General features: G+C 44.7%; 1 long non-coding RNA gene across 1 annotated transcript; it reads left to right on the top strand.

Annotated features, from left to right (window-relative positions):
- Positions 1–1218: 1218 nt before the first annotated feature.
- Positions 1219–4364, top strand: LOC118453109. The gene is made up of 3 exons (XR_004843053.1): positions 1219–1501; positions 2349–2481; positions 3501–4364. It is a non-coding gene; the product is annotated as an uncharacterized LOC118453109 (long non-coding RNA).
- The last annotated feature ends 15965 nt before the right edge of the window (positions 4365–20329 follow it).

The following is a 20329-nucleotide window of genomic DNA, read 5'->3' as shown; positions in this document are numbered from 1 at the left end:
AGTCATAATTTACACTGCAGCAGCAAGGTTCACTGGAGTACCTCCTGAGTGAGGGTTGTGTAAAAAACACCCTAAAATGAAGGCAGCATAATGCAGAACGTTGCAGCTAGGATCTCTGAGGTCTTAGGGCAAGGGCTTAAGGCACACTAACATGTTTTTCCTGTGATTTTTTTGGTTGTGATAAACTTATCTGAATGAATTGATTCTTCTTGCCAGGGAGGAGCTTTTCTCTGAAGACCATAGAAAATGTGCACGCTCTTCTGGAGATGGTCTTCTTAAGTGTGCAGTTACAAAAACGCCCTCCTTTCTCTAATGATTTTAGGAGAAGAATGCACTTTCCAGATTCTTTTATTTTCCTTCATTGCTGCTGCTTCTTCACCCTCTGCCCAACTGTGACCTTCTTTCTGGATGGGAAGTACTACAGGATTTTTCCTGCAGACTTTATCTGCCTCATTTTTAAGCATTTGCTGAAGTAGTTTATGCAATGCTTGGCAAGAGATCACTCCCTGACCGTGTGACTTGGTGGATTTGTGACACCTGTCTCTTGCTATTTCATCATCTGTTGCAAACTTTTTTGTGAGAGAAGAATCATTGGTGGGAAGTATGGACTGCATTAATGAGTTCTGTTTTGCAGCTAATCCATGTCTAATGATTGCCGTGTGTATATATTTTAGTTTCACTTGTCCTGTCTTAATGTGTGTTGCTCTTTGCAACAGACCCACCTTCTGCTTTTTATGTGCGTACCAAGAAACAGATCCATCTGGTCTAGCAGCTAGCTGCTTCTGAGAGGCAGAGACACTGTCTTTCCCCTGCCCTGGCTGTACTGCACATTCCCACTGCTTTCCTCTTGCGTCCCTCAGCCTTTGATTGTCAGGTAACATGTAACAAACCAACCAATTCATTTCATGTTACTTGGATCTAAAATTAGTCTCTGATATTATCTCATTCTAAGAATTTTTCTGTGAAGAAATGAGTAATTGGAGACAATTTCGTACGTGTTTTGGCCTCCTAACATAGACAATACAGATCCAGTAACTGGTTTTGTTCATCACAGAATGGCAGAGGCTGGAGGGCCTGTTTGGAGATCATCTAGTCCACACCCTGGCTCAGAGGAGGGTCAGCTTCAGCAGTTGGGTTTTGAATATATCCAAGGATGAAGACTCCACAACCTCTCTGGGCAACCCATGCCAGTGTTTGACCACCCTCACAGTAAAAAAAGTTTTTTCTAATGTCTTAAAAATAAGTGTTTTCTTGTGTTTAAGGCATATTTTTTATGTTTAAACTTATCTCAAACTTACAGATCTGTCTGCTTGTAAATCTGAAATGATTGTATGTTTTCTCTGTGCTTAGATTTTTTTTCCTAAACATCCCAAGATAAAATGAACTACAAATGTCACAACACATACAAGGACACCCACCGGATACATGGGTTTGCTGCCATGCGCATTTTACCGAGAGCTCTATCGAGAGAAGAACAAAACCCCTGCAAAGATCTAAGCAGGTGCTTCATTTTAGATACTGAAAGCGATTCTTTGAACTTTTTCTGTCCAAATAAAGACCAAGGGAGTGCAATATTTTGTTTATAAATATGGACAGTTAGTTTCCTGTAAGAAATGAGCACCTGTGTCTGGCCTTAGCTTATTGAAATCCAGAGTCCTGTTAGAGCATTACTCATTGGAAGACAATTCTGATAGCAAGATTAAAGTTCATGATCTGCAGGTTAGACTACTGTAATTTGGTCCGAGTTTTCCTTTAAAATGGTCTGGGTGCTATAGCGTTAACAAATGATACCTGTCTGTTTTGTTGAGGGAAGGTGATGCAACTGATAGTGCTCACCTTCATCCAGTGCTATTGTCTGGCAACCCAGTAACTACACTTAAAAATTCTTATTGCCATGTTTACGTCTATCTTTGCTTATTGGCTGTGGCTAATTATTCCTCATCCTAGATCCAGAGGCTGCCTATGAATCAGTCAACACAGTACAGAAATCCCATTTATGTAAGGCTTTCCAAATCCTTTTGTTACTATATTCGCAGTAGAAATAATTTGTTTGTTTAATTACTATGACTTCTGTCTTCGATCATATTTTGGACTCTTTTTTTTTTTTTTTTTTTTTTTTTTTTTTTAATTGGTTTGCAGGATGCTTTGCTGTGAGAATAGCTGATTTCTTGGCTAAAAGTAGTTTTAGTTTTTATGTAGCTAGCTTAATAGCCATGGTTTCTACAGTCTGTATTTTGATAGCACTGTGGCAGTGCAGGTTATACCTCTGCCAGTTAACAAATCCTATACTGTTCTGTGACTGAAAACAGCCTGGGACATGCCCAACCTGTTGTACTGCATTCATTCAGGTGACCTGCACCAAAAGTTATTTGACACATTGGTAAAGAAGAAACACTGAAAGTAACTGGATCCAGTTTTTGTGATATCTCTGCCTGCCCAGCCCCATGAACAAAATATTTTTCTACAAAAAAGTATTGCCAGGTAGGATAAGAATTGTATGGTATGAATGCGTGAGTCAAATTTCTTTAAGAGGAGAAAGCGGTTAATGCCTCCCAATAGACAGTACAGAGAGACATCATGGATGAGATAAGGTTTCTGCTCTGTATGAAATTCTTGGGGAGAGAGAGCTCAGCCATCAACACAAGAAAAAGGACCTGTGTGACAAAGAAGGTAGGGTAGCTGTATGCAGCTGAAGTATTAACAAACTTGAGAGTGTTGTGGAATAGGAGATAAGAATGGGGTGGGATTAGACATCTCAGACCATCATTAAAATGCTCTAAAACCAAAAGTTGTGGTTAGAGATTCTTTTATTATGCCTGTTGCTGTTGCTTTTCTTGGTAAGTTGTCTCAGAGGGGTTAAAGTAGAGTTTCAGAGCGCTCGTGTTCTACGTTGGGCTCTACAGAGAATGTGTCAGGAGATCTTCATGGTGCTACCCACAGTCCCCCCCAGGAGCCTCTGTGGGTTCTTCAGAGCCAGAGTTAGTGACAATGCCTTGTGTTCACCTGAAGGTCCTTAACAGAATTGTCTCCATAGCCAGGAATGGGCCTAGATTGTAATGCTAATGTAATATACCTCAGAATGTTGTTTTGTTTTTCTAAACAAAAATTATTATACCAAGGTAATCTTAGCTGTCCAACTGGGAAGCGTACACTTTGCATTGTTCATTGTTTCCTTTTGTGTACTGTTTGTCATTAACAGTCTTGGCATGACTGCTTCCCAGGTAGTAAATATATTCTGGCCTAATTAAAGCAGTTCCACTTCCCTCCCAAGCAAAACCTCAGAGATGGTATCTCTGGAGGGAGATGTTGGAACTGACCGAGAAGTCGCCAACTGCTATTTTTCTGTTAACCAGTATGTCAGGTACCATCTTTCTGAATCACCATCCCTGACCACCTCTGTATTAACATTTACAGTGTCCTGTGCGGGTCCATAGGTCATTACTTTGGCAATTGTAAAAACTGAATTATAAAAAATGACTGTACTTTTTCATTTTTTTTAGCTCATTATATATGTTCAGCTAAAAAAAAAAGGAGTCGGAGAAAGCGATTTGAAGACTTCTGTTTCATCTGTGTGAAAATCCGTGCAAAACAATATGACTTAGTTAATTCTTAACAAGGTAGCTGACTTCATTGAGCAAGGTATCCATATGGGATGCGCTTCTGAGGATATACCCAATTAGCTCTGCTGCTGCAACCAATGTTTATGGACATAAATTCATGGATCCCGAGCCTGTTGCTGCCACTGTGTAAGGAGATTGTTTATCACTGAAGTTTTGGACAGTCACAGAAGCCTGGTTGTATAATTAAAGTTGTAGCATCTGCACAATAGTTATATACTTAAAATTACTGTGCCTCAGTATTACCTCCCTTTACTGATCTTCAGACGAGCGCAAAATGAAATTCAAAATACAAGCAGTTCAGGCAAAAATTCCAGTGAGGCCCATAAAGAGTACAGGATACTGCAGGGTTTCTAGTGCAAGGGCAGGACTACACTATTTTTCCGATCTCAGAAATGTTGTAAGAGGTATCTTAATATTATGCAATGGGAAGGGACTTACTTATATCTATGTGGAGAAAATGAAATGATGCATAAGTAGTTAGCCTCTGCAGAAGAAGAGACACAGGTTGTAAACCCTTTGGAAAGCCCTTCTCCCATGCCACCAAGTCATTGAAATCATTGAAATTGAGTATTCTTTGGGGAATATTAGAGCTGCAAAAACTAGCCTGGCCATAACTTTATGTAAGGGATAAATTAAATACAACTATTAACTCTTGACTCTTTGGAAAGTAAAGGCCGAGTTTGCATTGGCAAGGTTGAACTGGATGATTTCTTTTGGAAAAACACTTGGATCCTTTTTTTCACATTTTACAAAAAATGTGTAATGTTTCAGGTGGCTGCTGCATTCTGTATTTGAGCCTTTATTTGAAAAAAAGATTCAGGGATAACAAATTCTAGTATAAATATTTGGGGAATACCATGTTTATGTCCAGGACAAATATTATTAAATGGATTCAAAAGAGAATGGTCCGAAGATGAACTTTACCAGTAACAGAAAAACTTTCTAAAAGGAGTGCTTCTCATCAAGCGTGACCATGCTGCCTAAACAGATGCTGCTCAGTCAGATGATTGACCTTAAATGCAGCCATAACAGAAACTTGTCTTCCTTAGTTACTCAGATGGACTGTAGATTTAATTTGATGACTTCTTTTACTTAGATAAACTCTTTTAGGAGTGAAATAGTATTCCATGCTGGTTCCTTCTTACGGGTTTTGCGAAGTGGCAGTGTCCATTTTGTAAATGGCTATTGCAAATCGGAATGAGCCCAGAAAAGAGCCTGTACCCAGTCTGTACCCAGCCTCCCAGTCAGGGCTGGCTATGACAGCGCTGCCTTGCTGTGGAGGAAGGATTTTTTTGGGGGTGATGGCTGTGCAGGGGCAGCAAAATGGCACTGCTGCCAGAGCCTGGGGCGGAGCAGCTGGGACCCCTTCCTGAGGCTGTGGGGCCTGCAGTGGCCCCACTGGGCTACAGGGGCCGGGATGTACCTGTGCAAGCCACTGATCCTGGACTGGGTCCTTTAAAGTGGCATCGCAGTACTTTCCATCTCCTCTTCTTGTGCCCTAGGAATTGCAGCAGGGAGTTAAGTTCCCTGAGCATGGCGTGGGGGGAGAGAGAAAAAAGAGCAGTGGTTGGGGGAAAACAAGTTCCTTGTGGCAAAGCGGTGTTGGCTATGCAGGGGGAAGGAGCCCCTGGAATACCAGCTGCGATTTGAGAGCCTCATGGAAGTCTCCTGCTGCAGCAGAGCCCAGCCTGCCTGGGTGGCAGCGGGTGGGTGAGCAAGTGACGCTCAGCCCCTGGCAAGGGCAGGGCCCACCACTGCCCTCCTGGTGTAAACGGAGATTGGTGCGGGCTAACCAAGGGTGGGAAAGGTTGGGCTCTGAGTGGGCAAACAAATCCATGTCCCACACCGCTTCTGAGAGGGGATGCTCTTCCCCATTCCTTTCTTTGCCTTTCAAAGGATTGATGTGTCCTTTCTGATACCTTGTGCTAAGCCCCAGATTTAGTCTATAAGTGTGGAGACAGCTTTTGAAAGGACTGAAGTGGCTTACCGTCAGGAATGCTGCTTTCTCCATGGGTAGAACCAATTCCTGTGTAAGAAGTGGGGCAGAGCTGAGCAGGGGTGGGCAGGCTGGGTGATGGGACTGTGTGCTTTAGGAGTTACAGCTCTGCATGGTTCGATTACTGAATCATGCCCCTGGTCCCCTCTTAGGTGGCAGAAGTGTATTTCTATCAGGGCTTTGCATCAGGAAACAAACCCCATGGTTTAGCTACCATGTCTGGGGAGAGCTTTCCAGGCAGGCTAGTGGGAGAGGGATGATTAAAAACCCTAGCATGCTTTGTATCAGTTCCTTATTTTTTGTATGATCCTGCTCTCGCCAAAGTCAGTGGGACAATTCACCCATTTAAATGGTGCTTTTGTTTGCATGGCTTGTGTTCATTTCTGTCATAGGGATGTTTATCTGCCCTTTTTTTTTTGCCCAGAGGTCCCCCAGCCGCTGGCTGGTGGACATCTTCAGGTGCAGGAAGCAGACAGCATGGGAGTTTAAAGGAGCTTCTGACAGTCTAGCAGTTTCATGGTCAGTCTGGACAGCCCCAGAAAGCTGGAGCGGGGAGGACAGGCGGGGTCTAGTCGTGAGCAGAAAGCACTGTCAAGCTTCCAGCCTTATGGAGCAGTTTATGGTTTTTAGTTACTTCACAGGAGGAAGGAGCAGAGTGTGGGAAGGTGATACTGGCAACATCGCCTATGATTCAGGGTTGCATGGCCGCACATCAGGGGGTCTGAAGGCTGCCTGCGTAAGCAGACCATTGGCACAAAGTCTGGGAATCGTGCAGAGCTTCAGGCATGTCCCGCCTTATACAGAGCCAGAGAGCAGCCCGAGGGCTATAACAAACCAGTCAGACTCAACTAGAAGTGGAGCTATTTATGGGAGGTTGTCTATTTTCTCTTGTGACTTGTTGGATGTTGTCTCTTGTTCACCCAGGCTCTGAGCCCTATCAGTTTGCACTTAAATATAGCTTTCCCAGGTTTTCAAATCTGCTGTTTTCCCAGAGGAATGTCTGTTCCTGGCACGTAGCCCTCCTCCTCTTTTATCATACTGAAAAATCATCTCACTCACTGAGTGTTGGTAGCCCCTGGTAGATGACCAGCAGCTTAAAGATTGCCGACTACCTGACCCCTCCCCACTGCCTGGAGATGGAAGGCGTTGCGGTTCATTTCATCCTACCCTTTCTGATGCTCTGTGCTTCCAGTTTCTTCATCACAGCCCTCGCCCTGATCCTGGCATATCTTGCCAAGTAGAGAGCGGCGGAGGAGGTTTGCCTTCCTTGCAGTCTGGGGCAGGTGGTGCTGGGAATCGCAGAAGCGAGGGCGTGCAGAAAGGCTGGCGGCGCGGCAGGTGACGCCTACGCCTATCCTGCTCCCGTGGGCCGAATCGTCACGGGCAGTGCCAAAGCGCGTGTGCCAAAGCTGTCGAGATCAAGCACTGTTTTTGCATATACTCTCCAGCTTAACCAAATACTGTAGTCACAGGGAGATTTTCTCAAGAGAATCTGAGGGATTAGACTAAATAATATCCCTAAGCAACATTTTGAGTACAGATGCACAGCACTGTTTAACTTCATAATTAGTAACTGATACAGGTACTATAAAATACAACTTTCTTGCGTGCATTTTATTTTAATAGGAACTTAATTTGCCATCTTTGAAAAAACTTGATTCTGTATAATTCTGCTCTCAAAGCAGGCCTCATGCTCACATATGTTTTTGAATCATTCAGAACTGCGATACACTTATATGTTTGTTACTGGAAGTGTGCATGGCTAATGACTGATGGCTAATTTAGCTGTTGTCTCTTAAGTTCTGTTATTGTCACTTCAGGTCAGAGAGATCAAAGGTCTGGTATTTTAAGGGATTTGGCACTTCGAGATAAAAACATTTTGCATTCCATGCGTGTCCAATCTCTAAAGATAAGTAGGGAGAAATACGGTAAATCCCTGATATCTCTGTGGGAAGGATAGTCAGAATGTAATTTGTACAATTACCTTGCATGGTAGTTGTTTGCATTCATCAGCATACTTTTATTTTTGTTTTGTACTTGTTATAAAGCCTTTTACACTTATTTTTTGCACTGATTATATGAACATTTGATGCATGCTGCTGAGAAGATTTTGTCATTGAAACAACTGCTTCCTGAGCCCTTCAGTTCTTCATGCAGAGTCCTATCAATGAGTATAGCTTTGGGGGCTTTAAACTGGAGTTATTTTGACATACGGTAACTCTACTTGATAGTTTCCCCTGGGAATCCTACCCACTGTGTTAGCTGCAAGCAGCTATATGAAGAATGCTGTTCTCATGGCTTAAACACTTGTAACGCTGTCCCACCCAAACTAACCTCAGCGTGAGGGTGACTTCTAATCCCCGAGCGAGATAAGCCATGGAACTGTGTGTTACCGTCCCTTTGATTTAAAGGTATTTCTTCCAACCAAGTTAGTATTTAACTTTCTTTATTTCACCCTTAACAAAAATATGATCATGTAATTATAAAAAAAGACAGGTGTTCAGTCTTGTACAAAAGAAACGTGTTGCTGATTTGCTCTGAATGGGTGGTATAGAATTCTGTTAGTGCAATCAAATAAAATATGGAGTGTGAAAGGATACATTTTCCTAAGCGAAGGAGAAAATTGGCTTACATTAGGTGAAACAGTAATGGCAGTTTCACTAAAATGAAATCTTCTTAGTGCTGCAGTTCTTCCTTGCTGCACTGTAATTTTAAACTAGAAACCATCCAAGCAATTCATCCTAGCATGATAGCAGGACTGGTTTTAAAAAGTATCAATTTCATCACGCATGTGCATGGATCGCAAAATTCTGGAAGTCTCCCAAGTTATCCCATCACTATAATGCAGGATTTTTTTATTTGATGAGAGTCTTTGCATCATTTCTTCTGTAATGCTTTTCCCCCTCATTTCCATAATGCTGCTGCTAGTGTTTTGTACCAGATGCTGTTCTGTCAGGATTTTTTTGTGCCGGAAAACTTGTCTACCTTTTCTTAGTGTATCGGCAGGTCCAGTAAAATCTATCTCATGTCTCCAAATCTTGCTCCTTTTCTATCGTTAGGCCATCCCACTGACATTACTATTACAAATACCTTTATATGCTCCATGCCCCAAATACTACATTATTGGGTTTGCTTAAATATGGTGCTGTCCTTATGTGTGATGGGTGTGGTTAATGGAGGTGAGTGACATGGATTCAGTGCTATCTTATTCATTTGATATCTCCACCCCTTGGGGAGTCTGGCTGCATTTATATTCCTATGGAAAATCTGTAAAAGCAGGGTCAGATAATACTACTGCGGGTAGCTGGCCCCATTGCCTACACATGGATAAGCAGAGAGAAAGAGAAGGCCTGCTCCAGTTGAAAGAAATAATAGGTATCTGCCTTCTCTATAGAATTAGAGAGAAAACAGTGCATGATAGATAAGAAAAATACGAACTTGTTATCAGCTGATAATATTGCTGTTTCTTTCCCTGGGCATACAGCAGCAACCAGATGGATGCAGACAGCGGAACTTTGCTCTGTCCTGGGCAACCCAAGTGTTTGACAGCTCTAGGCTGGTGTTTGAAGCTTTGGGTGGGATTCTGCTGCCTAAATGTAGCTCTGGGGTGCCACCTGAGATGCCTCAGGTGCCTGTAGGTGTCTCTTCAGCCCCATATGTCACCTATTCTCGGGTGATTAAATAGGACTGGATACCAATGTGTACGTTACTAAATCCTTTTCCCGGGCCTGAAAACAACATGCCAAGACAAGAGCAGTTTGAGGTCACCACCACTGGTTTTGTTGCCTGGAACCATTCGGCCATCTGCTTTGGGCTCTCTTTCTCATCATACATCTTCCATGGTGCAGCTTTATGCTTGAGTAGGTACGCTGGTGGCCAAAAGGGACAATGCTTTTACTGTCTTTGCCCTTGGCATCACACTCCCACTGCTCCTCTTAGTGCTGAAGCAGTTTGCTTTGGAGTCAGCTGAACAGCAGCGCTGGAGAAACAGACCCAGAAGGAACACGCAAGCGAGAAAGGAAAGCGCCTGTTAAGCTGGCAGCCGCCCCTCTGGCCCAGCCCTGTCGCAGAGTGGCCGGGTCAGGTACCCGCTTGGCCCTGTAAGTTGTCTTGTCTTTGGCTCTACAAATCCAAAGTAATTGAGCTGTTCAGGAACCAAGTGGATCCCAAAGGCCCTAAAAGGCAAATACCATCTGAAGATAAATCACGCACAGTCAAAGGAGGATCCTCCAGGGAAGGTTAAATGAATGAGAAAGCAGACCCTTTTGAGGATGCATTGCAACATGTGTTCTTTGACAAAATTCTTCCCCTAGAGCCCCTTGGCAATCTGCAGACCTCCCCAGACTAAACCTAAGAGCCTTCCTGTGAATAAAGAAGGGACAGGCTCTGGAGGCAATCTGGACCTCTGTGAAAAGCCCCTTTGTGCCGGCCTGTAAGGGCTGGAAACTTCTTAGGCAGCAGAACTACAGACACCGACAGGAACGACTCCTCCAGCTGGTTTGCCTCTCTGATGGGAGAGGGAGTGGCTGGCTCTGCTGGTGGCTCTGAGACCCTGTACCCTGCAGCTGGGGGAGACTGGAAGAGTTACTGGGGCATCTGGCAAATACAAAGCCTATGCGGCATCTGGAGCTCACTCTCCCTAACTGCTTTCCGCCTCTCCTGGTGCAGGAAGGTGGATGGTTTCCAGCTGAAACAGTTGATGGAAAATTCCTGCTAAGGAAGAAAAAGTAGAGACTTAACTCTGGTAAAGACTCTAGTGATGGGCTGGGGTGAAACCTAGTAAGGCCAAGGCATGGGCTGGCACCCTGCCCATGTGCATGTTGCCTGTGAGAGATGCGGGGATGCTTCTGCTGCTGTCAGGCCAGGGGGTGGTGAATCCCGGGATCCTCACCGCTTCCCTGGTTGTTCCCTTCTCACTGCACCAAGTGAAGTTCAGGGAAGAGTCAGAGCTCGGCACAGAAACCAAGCTGAGCATGGCTAGTGTTTGGAGAGGAGGCCCCATAAAGGAGAATGCAGAGAGCATCTGAATCACTTCACCACCCACAGAAATGCTCTACAAATAAAGTTGTGTTGTTTAGTTATAAATTTCATGCTGGAGTCGTGTAATCTTGCCTATATATAGGAGAGCGTACCCAAAAATTACTATTACGTTAATTACTAGTGATGGCTTTGGCTGAATTTGAAAGTGTATCCTAAAGGTGAAAAGCAATTCTCGGATTAACAGGGTTTCTGGATCAGCTCTAGGACTTGCAGGTTTCCTCAGGCATTGTTGAAAAGGCTTTGCTTTCCTTCGTTTTTCATATTCGAATTCGGTAACGTTTCTTTCCCGTTGCTAGTGTTACCATGCCTCTGCTTATTGGTTGCTATTCCTAAAAACAAATCCAGGCTTAGGCTTTTGTGGGAAAAAGATGTGGAGTGGGGAAATGGAGGAAGGCCCTTTGGAAGATTAGCGGCGCTTGATAATGTTACAAATGGGGCCAACAGCTATTTTAAAAAGAGCTAGTCAAGTGGTTTATTTCTGGCAGAAATGGAGGAGTCCGAAGAAACCCTTACCCACTTTGTTGTAAGGCTCGGGATGTTCTGCCTGTCGTGTTTCTCCCTCTGCCATGTACTTTATCTTCGGCGGGTGTCAGCAGAGGGTTTCATAACACCCTGCTTGTTTCACTCCCTCCCTCTGAGATCTGGGTGCAGCTTTGCACTTTGCATCCTTTTAAATAAATCATCAGTTTTCACAAATGAATCATCTATTGTTTGAGGTGGGCAGAAGCTTTAAATGGCACCTAAGTTAAGAATTGTGATCTTTAAATGTTGTATTTTTGACCTGCTGTACTTACAATTTATGTCCAAGGAGGTACAAATAAGAACTAGCACAAAAAGCCTAGCTGACCTGCAGTTGTAAGAGAGACACGTGCATCCTCAGTATTATTATCTGTGACTCTTGGTGTCACCGTAGGATGGAGGAGTCACATTCTTTGGCAGCGGAGGTGCTAGGTGCTGCTGAAACGCAGGGCTGAAACGGCACAGAGCTTTTACCTGACAAGAAATAACACAAGAAGGTAAGTAGTGGAGCACAAGGGAACAGCGAAATGTTAGGACATGATGAGGCGCTTACATGCCCAGAGCTCGCCCGGTTTCCTGGCCGTGTCACCTGGCCCTCTCAAAGCTGCTTCTGCTCCCTGCTGACCTTGCCACAAATGCAGCCGGAGGCAGCCTTGCTTGCAGCACGTCTACCTCGATACTTGTCAGCCTGGTGGGCTGTGGACATCTCATAACGCACGTCTCGGGGCCTACTATTTTGATAGTTCTCTCCGTGTTGTATTAAGAACGCATAATTGAGGCGTCGCCGCCGCTCCTTTTTGGCAAGGAAGACCCCTTTGGGCTCAGCACCGCACTGGGAGACATCCAAGGTTTTGCTTTACTCTCTTTTTTGGAGTGGGACCTTCCAGGAGCAGTCACACACCTCTTTCCACACTCAAAATAGCAAAGCTCTTTCTGTGGAAAAGTAAACTCTCCCAGTTCCCGAGGAAAGAAATCCTACTGAATAGCGCCGTTTGGGCTTCAGTGCCACACGTGTAATAGGGAGGACACACTTCGAAGTACAAAAGAAAGAATTTAATGATTTAAGTTTAAGGAAAAGTTAATGAATGTGATGGATTAAACAGGAGTAAAAGCATCTCTCCTGGCCAGTGCCACCAGCTTGGCTGAGTGTGGGTTGTGAGGCAGGGTCGGCTGCATCGGGAGGGCAGAAACACGCACAGGACATAGGGGTGCCTGGGACTGTGGGGTCCCTGGCTCAAATGGAATGCCTACGTCCTCATTGAATCCCACCCAGAGAGTCCAAGGAACGTGTCTCCGGGAGTTTGGTGCACACAAACACCTTAAACAAACAGAGTGACGAAGGGAGGGGGGTGGAGGGTGAGCCTGCAGGGGCCTTGGCTGGGAACTGCACTCTTGTATTTAGTAACTTCAGCACAACTTTCCCGTGAGCATTTTCATCCCTAGCACGCCGCATACTCGCTGAAACCAGTTTTCTACTGCGCTCCCCTTCCTCACATTCCTTGTCAGGACTGTTTCTGGTCTGATCCTGACAAAATGTTGCCTGCTGGTGATTGCTCCTTCAGGGCAAGGATGGATGATTCTGTATTTCGTAACAAATGTTTCATGGGATTTGCTAAAATTAAGTTTTGTTCCCAGCTAGCTTCCCCAATTTGGTTTACTGTTGTCTTTTTTTCTTGTTCAGGCATCGCGTTGCAGACTAGATTTAAACTCTGAATTTGCCAGGGCTTGTATACATTTGTATTTTAAATACACATTGGCCCTTTTAATGATTGTTACAGCATTTGCCAGATCGCATTTGCGGAGTTTTAAAACATACCTTCTGTCCTGGGCCAGACACGAGCTGTGTGGCGGAGGGGCCTTTTTGCTCCGTGTTTATGTACCGTCGAGCTCAATGGCACCTGGTCCTGGCTGAGCAAGCCCTTTGGTGGTCCTGGGCTATAAATAATCCTGGCGTCCTGTACCTGGTAAATGTTTTTAAGATGAGTTTGTAAGTGCCCGAAGCGTAAGTGCTGGGATATTATGTTACAATTATGTTATAATGACATAGTAGAGTGGATACTCTTAGGAAGATTCTTGCTCTTACACAGTTGGAAATTTCTCTGGAAATGCCTTACTAAATCTTTTTTGAAATGCAAAGTCCACGTACGCGTTCTTTCCCAGCAAGCACAAACTCCAGCATCTCTCCCTTTTCAAATGCTTGGCCTCTGGGAGTCACCTCCAGTTAGATACATCAGTGATGTGTTAAGGGTTTTTGTTGCTCCCTTATTTTCTTCTGACAGTAACTCCAAAAAAGGCTTTTTCAGAGTAGGAAAATTGTTTCAATCATCTTTTAATTCAGTTTTGTGGTCTCTTTCTTCATTTCAGTGATTAAGGACTTGGCAGGGCTGGACTTCTTTTTTGGTTTGGAAGATAGCTTTGGTTTGGAACATCCCAAAATAAATGATGTCCAAAAGTTTCCTCTTTGTCTGCTGTGATTTCAAAGCAATTTTCATGGCTCAGTTCAGGACTGCCTAATAGAAGAAAATGGAGCAATAATTACTGCCTGCAGAGCTTCTAGCACAGCAGTTATTTAACTAGCTGCAAAATAATTTAAGGAACCAGCAAACGGCTCTTAGAAAATGTCTTGTTCCCTAAAGAACTGTGCACTTTGAGCCAAATGCTTTTCCCTGAGCTGGGCACGTAGTTCCCGTGGCAGTCAGATGGCAGCCGTGTCCCCAGTGTGCCAGGCCTGGGAAGACCAAGGGCACCGTTCCCACTCCTGCCTGCCTGAGGTGTGAAGCTCACCCCCATCAGCACTGCCTGGCGTGCCAGGTACCGTGGCTCCCCATCGCTTCTGGCAAGCTTAATGGTGCACTCCTTTCAAGCCCTCCCAGTGACTCAAAAAACCCAAATTAGAGTGCTTGTCCTCCTGGGAAACCCACCACACTCGCTAGGTTCAGACCTCAGTCTTGGCCCCGGCTGCACGAAGCAGACGGAAGGCTGCCCTAAACGCAGTGGCCAAGATTTCCTGCTCACGCAGGGGAAATTTTGCAAGAAGCGCAGCCAGCACATCACCAGCCAACCCCAGCCAGCAGGACAGGGAGCGGGGCGGCCGGGCGAAGTGGCTGATCTCTGCCCTGGGCCTTGCTGGGGGGCTGCCCGCTGCTGCCTGCTCCAGGAGGTGCTCGGGAGGGGGACAAGAGGCTTTGGTCAGGATGGTTTCAACCATTAGCTGAAATAGCTTTGACTGCACTTTGTGATAACTGTCCTCATTCAGGCTGAATTTTTGTAAAAATGAGTGTGAAAATGGGAAGTGGCGCAGAGTGGGATTAGCCAGGCAGTATGGAGGTCTACAAATGGGCTTTGGCAGATGCCACAGCTTGTGGAGCATTTCTTGTTTTACAGGTGTAGCCATAGAAAACCAAGACGCTGCAAAACAAACTCATAGCCAAAGTCTTTGGTGGGTATAAAACTTCAGTTACATAATTCATTCTGTTGACTAAAAAGGGCTATTCATTTGCTCAGAATTAAAAATTTATATACACATCTGTAATGTTCAGATCTAGTGTTATCACGGTGACTTTATGTATTTTAGTTAAAAGCCCAAATCCTTGTCATTTCAAGGAAAGAAAAACCTGCTTAGTGGTAGTAATTAAAAGTTATTTAGGCTTTCAGCACATTAATAAAACTCTACACGTTTTGGAAATAGGAGTCTAGTGGTAGTCTTGTAAGCCCATATGGAGTTAGTCAAGAGGGGGGGGCTTCCTAGAGGGTCTGAGGGCACACTGGCAGCGGCAGGTAAGGCAAAACCTGGTCGAGCGTTCTGCTGGCCACAGGCTGCTCAGCTGTGGTTGGGCCGCCGAACGTGTGAGGCTTTGCTCCGGGTGGTGACAGCGCTGCCACGCAGCTTCTGGGCTGCAGCTGGAAGGATCAATGCCGAAGCATGTCAAGCTTGGCTCTCGCCTCCGTCTTGGTAACCACCCGCGTCCTCCTGTGATTCAGTGGGGGCAAAAGCCACAGGCTGCCAAGTCTAGCCTACAGGGGAGTTTAATCGGACGGACAGTGTTGAGTAGGTGGGACATGGGACATGCCGTCCATAGCACAAGTTTTGGCTGGGGCTTTTGGTGTCCCGGGGGTGCTGTTATCCCATGTAAAGATGTTAATGAATGGTGTTTTCCAGCAGTGAGAGATTTCATTAACACTTGTGCAATCTTGTATGCAAAATCTTAAATGCTACTTCTAGTTTGGGACCTTAAGGGGCCAAGCACAAAGCATCCACATTGATCATTTAAGAGGAAATGGCAAAGAAACGGTGACATGTACCTAATCATTTGATCTAAAGCGAGGCAAACAGATGTAAAAAATAATGATCGTTTGTGAGAAACCAGTTTCTTCCATTCCTCTATTGTGTTTCAGTAGGTTTGTATTCATTCCATAATGGGAGGTTTCACATGTAGTAAGGAATTACTTCTTAAGATTGGTAAGAATAAACTGTGTCTTCTCCCACTGCCTACCCCCAAACAAAGACTTACAAAGAAACACCCTTTCCTTACTTGCCACCAATAACTATTTCTGCAGAGTGGTGAGTGCTTTCATTTTTGAAGTGTTTTCAAATTGTCTTTGTCCAACTATCATATTATTTCACTCAATCAATAATGCCCCTGTGACGGAAGATGTTGGGTTTTTCCCTACTGCAAAGAGCGAACCAAGTTACGAAAATAAAGCAAGTCACCCAAGTTTCTGTGTTGGGTTAACACAAGAACCTTGTTTCCTATTCTAACCCCTCACTGATAGACTTGCTGAAAAAGTGTGCTTATTCTATAATTGTACGAGCATTAGCTATTTAGAGGTCTAGCCAATACACAAACAAATGCCGCTATTTAGCACAGGCTATTCAAATGAGAAAGGAGTGGCACTGAAAAAAATAGCCAGGAGTGAAAGAAATAAACAGAAATAAATAAAGAGAAAACAACTTGCGTTAGGAGTGACTTTGACTAACAACTCACGCCTGCCCTTGCAGAGGATTGCCTCACGGTGTTGGCCAAAGGTTCCTGTCTTGCACAGGCATTTTTGTTGTTGATGGTTTTCTTTTTTCCCATCCTCCACTGCAGTTAAGAGAGTTATGTTGGGAGGGTGAATTGATTACTATAATTGTTCATTAATGCACTCTTATTTAATGTACTTTTAGAGGTTACATTCTTCAGAACGATGATGAATTATGGTAGCTTCAATTAATGTCACTGCAGCTAAAGGGATGTCAGCATTTCTATTAATACAGTGCAATTTTCTGGGGTTTTATAATGAAGCTATAAAAAATTGCTGAAACTTAAGATACAAGGTTCCAGTGTATTTTATGCACACAATATTCCCTTGAACCTGATCTAATCAATAAATATATCGAATCTAATGAGATAAAAATAGAGTGGAGAGAATCTACTGGAGATAGAGACCCCAACTTGTAGAAACGGAAGTACGCTAAGGGGAATACGCTGCTTTCTGGTTAGGTTAAACAGAAAGAGGAGCCAGAACGGTGGTGCAGAGAGAGTCTGGTGGGCCCGTGGTGGGGCAGGCGACGGTCATTTTGCTTGGAGGGCGTCTTGCACCCCGGCCTCCTGCATTCATCATGACTGCCTGCGGCCCTCTGCCCCAGTCCATCCCTTTCCCTTTCTGCACCTGGTGCCCCCGATGTGTGGTTAACTCTGTGTGGCCAAACAGTCGCACACCCCCCCCCCCCCCCCCCCCCTGCCACAAACGGGCTCTAATTCTTGGAGGAGTTTGGAAGGTGCTTACACACAAAGGCGGCTGGGCTTGCAATAAAAATACAATCTGATGTTAAAATCAGATCCCAGACTAAGGAGTTGAAGTGCTCTCCCACCTTTAAAAGTTCTGCTAGGGCTGGTTTTGAGTATTTTAGTATCAGATAATTGGTTGAATGACAAAGATAACTCTAAAGCACTTAGATTACAGCAAAAGAAAGGACAAGGAACAAGCTAACAATGTCTGCCTGGTGCACTAAAGTCTTTCAGAGGTACTGCCAAAGGAGTTGTAGACAAAACCGACCCAAGCTTTTAGGAAAACTCGGTCATTTTCCTCACAAGAGGAACATACAGAGAGAGAATGCTTATTTAATTTATCTTTTAATACATTTTTCTCCTTGGATAAGGGATAATGAAAATAGTATGGGACTTGTACTAACTGGTCAGTGCAGTGCGTCAGCACCGAAGCACCGAGGAGCTGTTACTTGGATTCAGATGCAAGTTCTGCAGGGGAAAAAAAAAAAGAAGTCTGCTGAGTAACAACCTGCCCAATCTGTTAACTGAGAGTGACAGCACGGTGGGGCATGCAGAAAGGGACAATAAAGATACGCTACTTACAGAGCAATCCGTTTGGTGTCTCATGTCTCTCTGAATATGGAATGGTTTTCTGAAATCATGACAAAACACTGATGAATGGGCACACGCGTTATTACAGCAGTCAATCTCAAAGTAATGAGAGACATGAAATTCCTAGCTATATCTTAATCCTATCAATTATGAGTGTATTCTAAAAATAGAAATGCTAAGAACAAAGACAAGGCAAGGAGACAAGGTAAGATGAGCTCGGAGCCTCACAATGGCATTGTTTTCGTGCACTAAGGAATAAAGTATTTATTTACTTTGGTCAAAGTTCAAGGGCTCCACATCTTCTCAGCCCATTTCTTCACAGTTTCTTTTTCTGTATTCCCCCCATCCTTCCTTTCCTAACGTTATCTAAGGGGTTCACAGACTTTTCCTTTCTTTTCCGAATTTATTCGGCATTATACAGAAAGGTAAACTGTGCCACACAATCCGTGTGATATTAATGGTCTGCAGCAATAAGGATGTTTGTAGATGAATGTAGGTTTTAGAAATACAACCGGGTGGAGACTTTGTTGTTTGACTTTAAAATTGTGCTAGTTGTTATTTTCCAATTCTGCCAATTACTGGAATACAAAAAAATTAGAGAGACCTAAAGCATGCACATGTACAGAATATTAAAGATTAGGGTGGAGTTTCCCCCCCTCCCCCATTGGACTTGTGCCTAAAGACCCAGATACAAAAATTATAGCCCTTGCACTGAGGAGCCTACAGTCTAAAGAACTGGGTCGGAAAACTCAGGCTTTGATCACCAGCTGAGTGAGGACAGCTCTGGAGAGAGGCATGTTTGAAACGCACCGGGAAAAAAATTCTCCTGCTTCCCTGAGGTAGTGTGCAGTCTCGTTATTCCATTACCCTTCTGCTGGCGCTCCGCAGTTCAGAGAAGATAATGATGCTACTTCTGTCTAAAACAGAAAAAAGGAAAAAAAGAGAAAAAGGGGAATGCTATCAGGTTAAACTGAAATGTGTTTCTTTTTGGGAAATAATTCGTAGGTGCTTTCAGAGCAAGGTTATAAAAATCAGGACCTTGGGCTTACACACGGGGATTTGAAATGGGATATACCAGCTCTCTGTTCCTGCTTACTAGCTTGACGGCAGCTTTTAGGGATCAGTTATCGCTACCCGATTGCGGTCTGGGTTAACCTCTGTGAAACGACTAACCCCCTCAGCGCAGCCTACAAAAGACATGCCTTTCTCCCACTTAGCGTTCCCTTGCATTAGGCGAGGCAACACGGCGCTTCGGGATGCCCAGGCCCCGCGCCGCTGCTAGATACCCAGCTGCGAGAAATGGCGATTTCCATCCGCGCTGACTCTTGGGCGGGCACTGGGTTACGGTGGTGGGTGCGTCTCTTGTCCTGCTCGTGGAAGACCTGTATGAAAAGCAGCCAGGTTACATCTGGGTCCTGGGCTTCCAGTATTTGGGTGGTTTTTCATCACTGGGCAATTGAAAATCCAGCATGCAGAGGGAAGGCACGGGATGGGGTGGAGAAGCCGTCTGTTCAGTCGAGAGCAGCAAGGCAGAAGGCGAGGAACAAGCGGTGCTCCTCTAACCACAAATGCTGTGTTCGTAGCACGGGTTTATCGGTATAAGGTAAGCACACAGGCATGCCCACGGCCCATACCTTTCCAACAAAACCAGCCGTACTGCTCAGCGCTGCCTTACAGTTAGACGGTGATCGGTATCTGTGGTTTTACAGTGTTTGCCATCCGTGATCTGCAGTTCTCAACAGATTCACAACTTCAGTCATCGCGCCACTTCGGACACCGTATTACTCTCTCTTTATGAGTAAGAACCATTCATGACTTCATGCCGTGGTTTGGATTAAGCAGAATGAGGATGAATTAATTACTTGGCACTGAATCTCCCAGGAAATCTATAGACTGATCAGAACCAGGCATCTTCATCTTCGGGGCTTCTTCGAAGTGCAAAAATGCACCGCACTGTCTCCCAGGATGCCGAACCGTAAGTCCCAGTCCCTGTTACACACTTACTGCACAGATCAAAGGTTGAGGGAAAAATGTTAAATGCAGTTAGAATTATGATAATAATTTACAGGTAGCTTGTTTTGTTTCTTTGGGTACCTCTTTTATCCTTGGGGGGGAAATAGTAAAGTAGGGATAAATATCAAGGTTAGCTTGGCTAAAATGCACATAATCATTGTTTATTATTTTCTCTGTAGTGCCTGGTAAGCTCGTGAGCTGTATACTGGTAAGAAGAAAGGCTTTTGAAGACAAATCTGCCGCATTTCATTGCAACCAGTTTCTGTTCACCTGGAGATACCAAATGAATGCGTTGCCAAGCCTGGGCTCCCTCCTTCCTTCTAGCGAATAAATTCTGCACCTTCTTTTCTGCAGGCTGCCGGCCAGTGTCTGGTTTTGTTATTAAGGCAGCAGGGTACTCGTTGTTGGGAACGCATCTAACCTTGAAAACACGCTGGGCCGGGCAGCGGAGGCCTGGCAGGTAACGCTGAGGAATTACTCCGCTACGGTGTCTCTCCGGTATCGCTAAAACTTCAGACCAACGCTTACCAAGACAAGTAAGGGCCACGCGTTCAGCACCCTTACAGTACAGGTGAGTGACTATTACTTGCCTGAGCAAACACGAGTATGTTCGTTCCCAGATTGCAAATGTGGCAATAAATTAATTAGCGCGAGCTAAGTATTTCACTCACGTGTATGCCTGTCCATACATTAAAAATGAGCACAGGGACCCCCCCGTCCAGCGCAGCGCATGTTTACCGAGCCGTGCTGTCCCTTCCCCGCCCGGCTGAAAGCCGCCC

The sequence above is a fragment of the Egretta garzetta genome, unplaced genomic scaffold (genome assembly GCF_000687185.1).
Source record: "Egretta garzetta isolate BGI_Z169 unplaced genomic scaffold, ASM68718v1 scaffold139, whole genome shotgun sequence".
NCBI lineage: Eukaryota > Metazoa > Chordata > Aves > Pelecaniformes > Ardeidae > Egretta > Egretta garzetta.
This window is presented reverse-complemented; position numbering and strand designations above follow the sequence as displayed.